This window comes from Camelus ferus, chromosome 12, assembly GCF_009834535.1.
Source record: "Camelus ferus isolate YT-003-E chromosome 12, BCGSAC_Cfer_1.0, whole genome shotgun sequence".
Lineage (NCBI taxonomy): Eukaryota > Metazoa > Chordata > Mammalia > Artiodactyla > Camelidae > Camelus > Camelus ferus.
Genome location: NC_045707.1, coordinates 51,992,528 through 52,005,797, shown reverse-complemented (window position 1 = coordinate 52,005,797; position 13,270 = coordinate 51,992,528). Strand labels below are relative to the sequence as shown.

At 32.9% G+C, this 13,270-nt stretch overlaps 1 long non-coding RNA gene across 1 annotated transcript in view; it reads right to left on the bottom strand.

Moving 5' to 3' along the window:
* LOC116667745 overlaps window positions 1-13,270 on the bottom strand; it is a 313,588-nt gene that overhangs the window by 265,137 nt on the left and 35,181 nt on the right. The gene's annotated exons all lie outside the window — the stretch shown is intronic.

Here is a 13,270-nt window from a genome sequence, read left to right as displayed (position 1 = left end):
GGAAAGGTGATTCTTCCTACATAATATAGTGGCAGAGAACTTGGATGAAATTTGTTGTAGTGTTTTGTAGAAAGTAGAACTTGTAAGTGATGAACTTTGATATTTACCTGAGGGCACGTCTATACCAGGTGCTGAAGGTGTCTGGTTACTCCTTGCTGCTTATAGTAAAATGTGAGAGGGGAGAGAGAAACTTAAGAAGAAACCATTTAAGCAAAAAAGGAACTAGGACTTTGGAAAACTCTCAGCTGATCCACACTGCAAAAAAATGAGAAAGGGTGTTCTGAAGAGAACACTAAAGGTATGAAGAATCACCATTTACTACAAAGATTACACATACGACTCACAGATGCATTCAACAATCTCAACAGAAAGCAGAAATAAAGATTTGTTTTTTCAGGAAAGGTCTGTTAATGACCCTCTTGAATTGCATAGGAGGCCAAGGTTGAGAATTTCATATCAGATGAAACACTGCAAACTTAGACTAACTGCGCAGAGATAGGACAAAATGAGAAATGAGGGAAGGCTGCTGGACTTGTAGAAGTCTCAAGGACAGTTCAAAACAGCTATCTGGCTCTGAATGTGTTATGCTTCAATAAAAGGAAAGAATGACCCTATAGGTGGTTCAGAGATCAGCAGGGCTGCCCCTGTCACCCAGGCCCAGAGGGCCCAGGCCCAGGGGCAGAAAGTGGGGGATTAGTTTATTGCCTCATCAGTTCCAAAGAGTGAGGCCTCCTTCTCAGTTCCAGAAGGTGTGGCTACCTCCTTAGTTTCAGAAGTCCAGGCCATGGCCACCCAGGGCCAAGGAAGTGAGGTCACCACCTTGATGGGCAAAAACACATGACTGCTACCCTAGTGGGCCGAGAGAGGTAATTAAGTTGGAATGAAGTCATTGTGGACAGCCCTAATCCAGTAGGACTGGTATCTTTATAGGAAGAGGAAATATGGACACAGACGTACAGAGGAAAGAAGATGTGAAGGCACAAGGAGGAAACAGCCATCTACAAGCCAAGAAGAGAGGCCTGAAATATGAGCTTTCCATTACACCCCTCAGAAAGAACCAACCCAGCTGACACTTTGGTCATGGCCTTAGAACCTCTGGAACTGCGATAAAATAAATTTCTGTTGTTTGATCCACTCACTCTGTTGTACTTCATAATGGCAGCACCAGCAAACTAATAGTAGAGAAGACAACTGACTGAAACACTTCTTAAAATTTTCCCGATTATTGAATAAGAAGAAGAAATAGAAAATTTGGTCCTTTATAGGCACTGCAAGCCTTATGATTCTATTGTATAATGAATCTAATAATTTTTATTCATCTCTTTTAATTATTTGTTTATGAAGGAAATGTGTATATCTATTTTATATATATATATATCTATATCCATATTCATATATATCCATATATATATAACCCTTATAAATTGATTTTGAGTTCCTTCAGAGAAAGGATTTTTTTAAACTCTTATTTGTATTTCTACATAATAAACATATTATAATAATATGCATATATGGTATTTCATGTTTGAAATATTTATTATTTCATTTACATTAGATGGTTAACTATATGTGGTCAAAATAGAAGTTTAATAAGTATATAAGTTAAATAAGATTTACTTCTAAGGTGCTTTTTTTAAAGCTCTTATCCATGCTGCTAAACATAAGTGATGGTAAACAAACAAATAGAGGCATTTGGTACATTTCCTTTAAAAGTTACTTGCCTCACAGTTGGGCTTGACTATATTGTCAAGTGATTATAATTATGCTATTCTTATATTTTTCTCCATTTGAAAAAGTTTGCATCAATTCAGTTTGTATACAAAATAATTCACTACATTTATCAATTTAATTTCAGTTAGCTTTCCTTAAATTAAAAATATCATTCTTTACCACTACAAAAGATTTTCATTTTCCATTCTAAAGGGTTTTAAATATTTCAAGAAGCATTTTAAAGAAAGCAACTACTCAAGCAGTTTCATACTTTATCTTATTAAGAACACTAAATTAATGATTGAAAATAGAGTTGGATATATAATGAGGTCTCATGTGTATATTATTATGTAATAAAGTAACACCCCAAAGACAACTAATTCTGGGAAATAAGAAAGAACTGTAGATGAGAAAAGAATCAATATAATGTCAAGTAAACTTAAACAGAAATAATTGTTTGGTGGTTAATTTTTATAAATATACCAAAGCATTAACATATAAAAATCCATACGTTTTATTACGAAAGGCAACCAGGCTTTAATATGAATAGGTGTTTCTATTTAGAGAAAAGAATTGCCAATGACTCCCTAAAATGCTTTGCACAGACAAGTTCTCCTTCTGTGGATCAGAAAACTGGTCAGTAACCTCTGTTTCCTTAACTGAGAAATGTTTAGAATGAACTAACTATCCCACCAAACACAGCAAAAACTCCGTAATTTAACACTAAGCCATGTGAAAAAAGGTGAGCACAGCCATTTATTTTTTCATTCATATATAATTAACATACATAATAATTATACACATTATATAAATAATACATATTTGATATATAGCAATATATAAAATTAATCTAATATATATTCACAAATCAGTATATTTAATAATAAAATTATATTTACTGAGTATCTTTTTACAAACATGAGAATGCAAGACAGATTTGCGAGATATTAATAGGGTAGAATCTATAACATGACGACTGATTAGATACAGTAGTTGTGCAAAAGGAGTAAGTATAGTATAAATTAAAGGCCTTCTAGCACAATGACCAAGTACACAGTGGAAAAAGTTGCTGCAGTAGGAAATATTGGAAGTCAGTTTGAGAGAACATAAAAAAAAATTCAGTTTTGAAAATACTGCACTTACATAGCTATTTATTAAACATTATACTAATTTAATGTTACTAAAAGTTATGGATGTATGAGAATGCTTATCATGATTTATTTTATTTTTAGCCTATATTCAGGTAACTATTTTCAGGTATGAGGTCCTTTATTAGTTGATGTGGAGGATACATGTGTTTAAGATATCATCTCAGCCCTCAAGTGGCTTATAGTTTAACGGGGGAAGTAAGACCTTTTCAAAAATATTAAATAAGTTTCTAAAGAGTAATTTAAACCAGTGTCTTTAACAGAGCCTTATATGAGCTGGTAGAGAATTCAAACTACTGAATAGAATAATAACCATTTGCTAATTTGTGACCTTATCATTTTATAGGCTTCACTTTTACCATCTGTAAAATATGAATAATAATAATTTTCCAGAGTTGTTTTAAGAACTAAACAGCTACAATATATGGAACTACCTAGTACAGTGTTTTACACATGTTAGATAACTTTCTTCCCACTATTCCTTTATATCTAAATCAAGTGAGACCCATGAATATCTTATTTTTTAAAGGATGATTATTAAGATACATTCAAGATGACTAATTCTGAAAAGATTCAGTTTCTGTCTTACTGGTTATTATCCATATAACACAAAATTATATTTTAAAAATTGCCTACTTGACTAACTACAAATTACAGTCAACTAAAGTTGCACCAAGAAGCTATCTGGGTTTTCACATAAATAATTTTAGACTAACTTATCTAGTTCAGTAAGATTAATGTATGAAACTCAATGGCAAATCGCCACATCACAATATTGCTTTGTGTTTAGTGATGTGGCCAATTCATTCTTACTATATCTAAGTCTAAGCTTAGTATAATGCTGAAAAAATTGTTTAGTACATTTACCATGGTTACAAAAATGTTCTCTCTGATACATTCCCATGATGAGACAGCTTCTGACATCTCTGCTTGGTTACAGTATTGACACTTGCTTGCTAGAAGAATATCTAATTTGTTCACAGATAATTTGTCAGAATTGGACTGGTTTATCTCATTCACAGGTTGCTTTGGCAGACCAGAAAGTGTCCTGGCCAGGTTGGTCTTTGGCTTGAGTCACTGACGGATATGTAGGAGATAATGAATTAAAAGCAGCAGAGCCTGTGAATCTTGTGGTTGGAAAAGTTCCGAGCAGTCTTTGGCACCGATTCCCTCTTATTCAAGGGTGTTAGTTTTGGAAAGCTAGCGAGCTAGGATTAAGGACCGTGAGAAGGAAAATAGTGAAGGAAGCTTGTGCCTTTCAATCTAAGAGGAAACACAGGAATCTGAGTTGATCCCCTATTACTGGTCCCCTCAAGAGGTTCTTTGAAATATCCTTTCAAGTGCTTTCTGTGGATTTGGAATCAGAGAACTACCTTAAGTAATGAAAGAAACACTCATAAAATCAGGGGAAAAAAATAGCTCTACTGGGATGTTAGCCTCCAACATATTTTTAAATAAATTCTCTATGTGGAACTTAAAAATTTTAAATTTTGAATAATAGTTATCAACTAGCCTCTATAGTAATAACTTATTTTATTCATTTCTCTAAAGGGAGGGAAAGGAGTGTGACCTGGGGATCCCAGATGAAGATTCAAATCCCAGCTCCATAACTTGCTAATCAAGAGGTCTGTGTCAAACTCTTTGCTCTCTCAAATATCTTTTTTTTATTATATTAAAATGAAGCTAATGTCATCCTCACAGAAAAGCTGAAGAATAAAGAAAATGTATGAAAAGCATCAAGCTCAATCTCAAAGGTGCTAATGCTGAAAAGTATTTGCAATTTTCTATTTTCTCTCAGGTGTGTGTGTGAGAGAGAGAAAGAGTGTGTGTGTGTGTATGTGTGTATGCACACAAGTGTGTGAGAGAGAATGGGACAGTAAAAAAGAGAATAATCTGTAAAGACAGAGAAGATGCATATTTTAGAAAACTCATTTGCATGTATTTTACAAAAGATACCAAAGAACACAGCTGTATTCCTCTTTGATAAATGTCTCATTTCTAAAATTTAATTAAAGAATACAAGCTGGTGGAAGAGACATGAAAGAATTTAAGGAAAAAAAAACTTGCTGTTTTAGCACTAAATTTGTTGGCATCAAAATAAAGCCAAACATGTACACATTGATAGTGTAACAATATAGAACTGACAACCTGAAAAGTGTTCCCAGGGTTAATTTGACAACCACATAAGAAAAGAGGTACCTACTGTATTCAAAATGAACAAAGATGACCTATTTTCTTACATTTGTCACTAACATCCTCACTGCTGCTAAGCTTGTTAGTGACAAATAACGAGGGAAAGGTCACAGTCTTATGTGATTTGAATCAGCCCTGTTTTGAAATTACACATTTACCAATGTTGAGTACAGGTTTTATAGGAGGTGACTTTCCTAACAAAGATAAAACTTTCCTTTTTATGTTTTTGAAACCTTTAAAATTCTCCTACATAATATGCAACTGATGGTATTACTTACAGAGACATATATTGATAATTCTGTTTTTCCTATAAAGAAAATCCAAATTGATTTTAATAAAATACAAAGACAAATATTTAAAAAGAATTATCTGAATATAAAACAAACTGCTACTGCTGCAAAACAAGCACAAAATGAGACAAACAAAACCTCTGCTGAAAGAATAGATAGAATGGAGGCCATTTTTATTTCACCTAATATTAAATACATAATATTTCTAGGGGAGCAAAACAAAGGACATATAAATTTCCAGAGAACACATAGCTAGGAAGCAGTTTAGCTGTCAGGGATTACAGTGGAGATATGCTTAATTATAAAATTAAGTATCTTTCCTCTATATCATTCCACATTCTAATTATCTCATATAGAAGACAGATTATAAGATGATAAAAGACAAAGTTAAAAATCACAATTGAAGCATTCCTCAATTCCCTTGGAAATTTTGTGAAAACTGATAATAGTTTTCTATTCATCTTTCAATACAGGTCATCAAAATAAATCGTAATTTTGATAAAAGGTAATGTCTGTTTTCAATTGCTTGCCCTAATTAATGCAATGGAGTTTTCTTATAAAACAGATAAATAATACAAATGTCAATTCTCTATTTGTTTTGTGATTACCTGGTTATATACAGCCTCAAAACTTTTACAAGAATGTTTATAAAACCAAAACTTAACTCATTTTTGTTGCCTAAGACTGCAATGTTAACTGTAAAGTTGAAGTCAGGATATAGTAACTCTAATCACAATTCTAAGTATGAAGTCATGGATGTTCAATTTCAGGTCAACATCAGAAATTTCTAAAAGTGGATAGAATGACAAAGGATTAACAGACTATTATTCCCCTACTTGGAGACTATCAATTATACTTTAAACATCTTCATATTAATAAACTTTAAATAAAGTAAAAAAAATTAAAATAAAATAAAAGTGGATAGAGTATTGAGATAACACAGCACTCTTAGAACAATGACAACAAAGTAATATGACAGCATGAGAATGTCTGCCCAACAGACTGCATGGGGTTTCAAAACCCTATCTTTTTTAAACTACCTAATGATATTACGGTAAGGATTCAGAAGAATTTTAAAGTGCTTACTGGAAATTAAGTTAGTTTGACTAAATGATGTGCTATTTATCCATCAGACAAATATTTTCAAAGTGCTTATTTTGAGTAAGGCACTGTTCTAGGCACTGAAGATAAAGTGAAAAAAAAAAGCCCAAAAAGACAAGAATCCTGTCCTCATGGAAATCCCACTCTTATGATACAATTTTAGACAGTAATTTCCCCAATGTTCAGTATTTTCCATCCCAGATTTCTCTCTTTCTATGAGATAATAAATCTAGAGTTAGGCACGAAATATTTTTAAATTATTTTTTAAAGCTTGATAATTTCATCATTTAGTCACACAAATATATGGATGTTTTCATAAAAATTATTTCATACAGCATCATTTGATTGCTATTCTAGCACTCATCAAAACTTTTTGCAAGAATTAAAACAGATTTGTTTTAATTTATGTTACTAAAATTAAAGACAATTTTATATTAAATTCCAATGACTTTGATTTTGAAATTAGAATTTGTTTGGAATTGGATTCTTAAAAATTCCATGTCATGCAAATGTTGTTTTTAGTGATATAAATGTGCTTTACTATTCAAAATAATGCAAGATTTAGGTTATGAAGTTAATTCTATCCCCCTAAAATTCACATGTTGAAGCCCGAACCTCCAATGGGACTGCATTTGGAGCTAGGGCTTTTAATGAGGTTATTAAGGTTAAATAAAATCATAAGGGTGGGAACCTAATTCGATGGGACTGGATCCTTACTAGAAGGCAAAGAGACACCAGAGATCTCTCTCTCTCTCTGCACACAAAGGAAATGTCATGTGAGGACACAGAGAGAAGATGGTTGTCTGAAAGCCAAGAATAGAAGTCTCACCAGAGACCTGGCACCTTGATACTGGACTTTCAGTTTCCACAATCACAAAAAAAATTGATTTTTATTGTTTAAGTCACCTAGTCTCTAGCCCAAGAAGATGAATTCAGTTTATAACAGAGTAGCTAAGGACTGTGCTTTTATGTTATATCATTCTAAATGATCTGTTATCTTAATATAATCTGTTTTAGATGTGAAGTGAGAATAAATTTCAGGCATCTTGTTAGTATACCAATTGTAGTCTTAAGAGGATTGACAATATACCAATACTTTACACTGTTTTAAACAGAGAAGTCTATGGTTTCGTGATCATCTTTGCTTTTCTCACAAAATGGAGGACACTGGTCTTCTGTGGTGCTATAGTCACATATACAGTTTAAATATGTAAAAAAAAAAAAAGGCTACAAGATTAAAAGACAATATAAATCTAGAAGCAGGTACATAAAGAAAGTCTGACTGAGAAAGGGAAATATTATTAACAGTATGTATGTCATATATGGTTTAATGCAATTGGAAAAAAAGTTATTTCACATGTAAAATCTCAATTATTCCCCCAAACCTAGAGGAAGTAAAAAATATTAACATTTAATATCTCATTATGTACTCCTAGAGTTTCTTACATACCTTCCCTTCAAGAAAATTATCACAATTGCAATTTTATCATTACTCATGTGATTCTATGATTATTGCCATCTCTCCCAGTAGACAAGATCCAGATCTATTATCTCTTTTCTCAATTCCATTATATCAATTTTTTTAACTTTTTAAAATTTAAATTAAATGCAAAATATTCTAATACCTAACTTCTCTTTCTCCTTTAGTCCTGAAAAGTTTTGTATTATGGAGAACAAACTGAAATGCTTCAGTCATTTTTTTTAAATGAAAGTAGGATCAAATTGTATTCACCTTAAACATTTTGTGAACAAAAATTGATACACTTATGAATTTCAAATACTATGTTAATGTAAAGGCAATCAACGTCATCTTCAAACTGGCTAGAAATAAATCAGTAGTACTGACTGTCAGATACTTTGAGGAATCAAGTTTTTTTGGATATTCTAAGGGTGGAAGTCTTTATCAAACTTCCTTCTAAGGCAGGAGAGGAGCTTTCAATGCTATGAAACATTCCTTGAGGTGATTCTGTATCTTATCAAATTTGAGGACAACGTGGTGATAGGGTGACAAACAACAAGTACACTGAAGGTCTTGATTTTTGTCCCCACTCCTATCCCTTTTCCCATATTGACCTGCAAGATTCCTGACAGTGCCTCACTGCCCAATCGGGATATTCACTGCAATTAAATGATGCTATAGTCCTCCTAGTAGGACACAGTAAGGGTCTTATGCTGTCGCAGCTCTTTCAACTAGTTAAAGACCACAAGCTCTAGAGAAGTTTGGATAGGAGGTGGCAAGAATTTCTGGGATTAGATTAGAAAATCTTCTCATAACCAGAGTGCAGAGCACATGGAATCCAAAGGATTCGTTCCTTGCTTCACTATTCTTGAAAATATATTTTAAGTGTTGTCTGTAGTATTGACAATTGGGCTCAGCACAGAGAATATAAAATTGTGCCATATACAATTTCATGAAGTTCACAGTCTAACAAGGAAGGGAAAACATGATCACATACTTCTAAATGGTAGTGAAAATACAGCCTTGACAACATTTATGACAACAGAGGCAGAAGCATGGGCAAACACTTTTAGTAAATGAGTGAATGAGTGTAACAATGAGTAAAAGAGAACGGAGGCTAGCCTAGCTGGAGCAGAGAGTGACCCTCTCTGCTTCAATAGAGAGAAGAAGGACTGGGCGGAAAGTAGAGACTGAGTCTATCATACAGGGCCTTGTTAATTTAACCTTAGAAAAAAGGAAAGACTTTGGAGACCAGTGTCTGTGCCCACACACTTAGAGTGTGGGGGTTAGAGAAGAGGAAGTACAAAATTTGTGTTTGAAAAAAATAATTCATGTAGCATTGTAAAGAAAGGGAAATGATGGTAGGGAGACTAGGATAGTTATGGGAAAACAGTTACCCAGAGCTGGGCTTTCTATTCAATGCAAGGTATAGATTTAGAACAACAGTTGTTTGTTAACTGCTAAAATAATTCTTTATTCCCTTCTTTACATGTAAGGCAGCATTACTGCCAGGAATAACTTTATAAATATAGTGGCTAAATTATACAGCCATTTCATGCACTGTTTGTCATTTAAATATGAGAAAACTAAGCTATCAAAAATGTCTGTCTCTATTTGCTGGAGAATAAATGCAGTATATTGATTCCTAGATAATAAACAGCAATATTTCCTTGTTCTGAAACTCAAATAGCTATTCTTTATTTTTATGCATTTTCTCTATTACTAAATAAGTAATAAACTGAATGAGAAACGTTGTTAATATTTTAAAAAGTAAAATCTATGGAAAATACTAATTTGCCATGAACTGAATGTTTGTGTCTCCCCAAAATTCACACCTTGTAACCCTAATGCTTGATTTGTTAGTGTTTGGAGATGGAGCCTATGGGAAGTAATTAGGTCTTTAAGTTCAGAGCCCTCATGATGGGATTGGTGTCCATATAAAAAGAAACAGAAAAACGCTTGTTTCCTCTCTCTCCCTCAGCCGAGTAAGCATACAATAACATGGTCTCCTGCAAAACAGGGAGAGGGCCCTACCAGACACTGGATCTACTAGTGCCTTGATCCTGGACTTCCTAGACTCTAGAATATGAGAAATAAGTGCCTGTTGTTTAAGCCGCTCAGTCTATGGTACATTTGTTATAGCAGCCCAAGTTGCTTAAGATAACACTTAAAGTATCTACACCGTCTGCTCAGTAATAAGTTCACACATGAAAATTAGACAAATACCTTTAAGAATTAATTTCCAATTCTGAGGAAAGATCAAATTCCAAGAAGAAAGTATAAATGTTATGAAAATTTTACACAGGTTAGAGAAGTCACACAAATATAGTTTTTTTGGTATGAAGTATCAAATGTAAAATCCATCACGATAATTTATTTTTTATGTTTTTAGTGAAAATATTTTCTATTCAATTAAAAGCAACAGAGGTGACATAAAACATAACTTTATTATTACAATATTAACTAAAGGTGTTATTATTTCAGTATTTTGATACTAAAATTTTCAACTAATACAAAAAAATTATGATCTAATTTCATATTATCATGGGATAATATAGCACTGAAAAAGCTTGAAATATTTGAAGTACTCCAAATTCCCCTCCTTTTCTCTGGTGACTGAAAGTACATTATAAAATTACCAAGGAGTATTAACACTTAAAAACCAGTATGCAACTTAAATTTCTATTTTTTTCAGCCTTTTCAGATCATTTAGCCAAAGATTTCCAACATTTGATACAACTTTGCTTTTCTGCTTGCTCTGTCTTTAGCATCATAATTCCCCCTTATGGTCCTTTAAGATCTGTAAGCACTCAATGCTCACACCTGCTGTATGCAGTCAAATGTTACATGTTATGGGCAGCAAAGATGAATAGAACAGTATCCTTGCATTCTAAAATTTCAGAAAAGCAGACATGAAGGCTAGCAGGCAAATAGATGACTAAATTCAATGTGGTAAATAATATGAAAAGTAATGTATAAAGTGCCGTGAAAACACAGATGAAGATGAGATTGATTTTATACGGGACGCACAGCATGGTCATGAATGGCTTCTAACAAAATAAATACTTAAGAATTGGGCTTTGATATAAAGCTTTTTTTTTCTCTTCTTTTCTTTCTTTCTTTCTTTCTTTCTTTCTTTCTTTCTTTTTTTTTTTTTTTTTTTTTGTTGTTGTTGTTTCAGGAAAAAGAACAAGGTGAAGGCGCCAGGGAACTAAATATGTTAGTGTGATTAGAATAATTGTTTCAATTGGTCAGAGGTTTCCTTTTTCATAAAATGCACTAGGTTTTCTCTTACCTCGAATCCTCTGCATAAACTTTTTTTTTTCTGAAATACTACTTATTATCCCTAAAAAAAAAAAAATATGTCTGGAAACATGTGTTCGTCTATTCCCCTTGAAGACATCTCTTCTTATTTGAGCTCCACTGCTCTCTCCATCTCTGAATTTCTAAGCAGTAGTCCTTTGAACTACTTCCCTTAGCCCTGTTCACATAGTACTGAGCTTGTACTTTATTGTATCTTCCTAGTTAGTAAATATTTTAACAAGAAAACTTCACTGATGATTTTAAAATACTATCTATAATACTTGCACAGAGAAGTTCTAAACAAATACTTTTTGCATTTAACTGAATTAAAGTCTTTTTCCTTTTCTACATAACCAAAAAACTCACCTTAGAATTAAATTTTTGACTTCTAAACTCAAGATTACCAAACTATGTGCTTGTCAAAAGGTATCTCTCTCCCTCTCCCTCTCTCTCTCCACATCTTGTCACATATTCCTATCTTAGTCTTCAATACCTTTACTTCCAACAGTCAGACACATTTCTAGGAGTTTATCAAAAATTAATTTAGGCATTGTTACTTCCTGGAAATCTCCTTTATCCCCTAATATCCCACAGATATCACTCTTCAATATTTGTGTATTGATAAAACCCATCTCTATCAGGGCGCTTAAGATGACATACTGCAATTCTCTCCTTAACTTCTTGTCTCTCTTAAACTGGGGAAAGAGACTGGGGGTTAGTCATTCTTGTATTCCTAAATGTTAGTTTGCATTGATGCTTAAACGTTGACTTAGAAAATGAATACATTATAATTTCAAGAAAGACCTTAAATTACATGGGCACAGTTTGAACATGTTGGTTTGAAAGCTATTCCAGATAGAGGAAACAACAAAATACAGTAGAAGATATAGGAAAACCTGGTTTGTAGTAGGGGAGAGAAAGAAGTTCTGCTATGTTGGAGTGTAAGCTTAATAAAAGAAAATAGTTAAGAAATAAGTGAAAGAATTTATAAATGAATACTTTGTTGAATTAGTCAATGAGAAAATAGCACCAGAAATTCAGGCTGTGATTAGAAAAGGGGACTCTATCCCTTTTTATTAAGGGTCATTGTGACCCTCTATCACAGGAATCTGAATGTCAATCATTGACACAAGGACAGAAAATGGGAGGAGCTGGAACACACCAGTTGCACTGTCATGGACAGATTTTCCTCTTATTCCTACAAACGTCCCTGTGTCCTGTCCTTTGCAAGAGCTGGTTTTGCTTTTCCTTTGGTCTATAAATTATCATGAATCCTTTCAATAATTTTTTTATTTCCCTTAACTAGGCTAGAAGTGATTTCTTGTTGCTTAAAAGCAAAGTACCATCTTACAGAAATCAACAGAATTACATTATATGACGTTTTTACATAGATGGTAAGTGTCTGAATAAAACAACATTTTGTTTCACATACATAGTTTTCAAAGAATGAAAAAAAAATCAAAAGATCTGTCCAGCGAAAGAGTTATTGTAGTACTGATGTCATTTGAAGACATCATTATGTAGAAAACGTCTACCTTTTTGAAGGAAATCATAAATCAATGTACAAAGTAATTGTAACTTAGAAAGGGTTCTTGAAAGGAATACTTTTCTCATGCCTTTGTAGCCAGTCCACAAAAGCAACGATTTATATTGAAAAAGTCAGTATTAGATTATTCTTGGAGAGTCTGAAGAAGATATTTTCAATTACTTGAAAATGTGTAGCTGACAAAAAATGTACTCATGTTCAAGTAATTTCATGTAAAAGAATAAAAAAAAATTTAAGAGTAAACTAAAAGCAGGACAGACTCAGGAAAAAAGCAATGTAAGGCAAGAAATTTACTTTCATAAAATAAAATGTCACCTGATTTATATGTTAGATATTCATCAAAACTTATGCTAACATTAAACTATAAGAACCTTTGCTACTATTAATATCCGAGAAATATTTAGAACTATGTGGCAGAGTCTATCCTGAACACTACACTGGACTATCTCATATAAGCTTCACAAGACTGCTATAGAACAGGTTCTTTAATTCTTAGGACTCTTTGATCACACAAGAACAG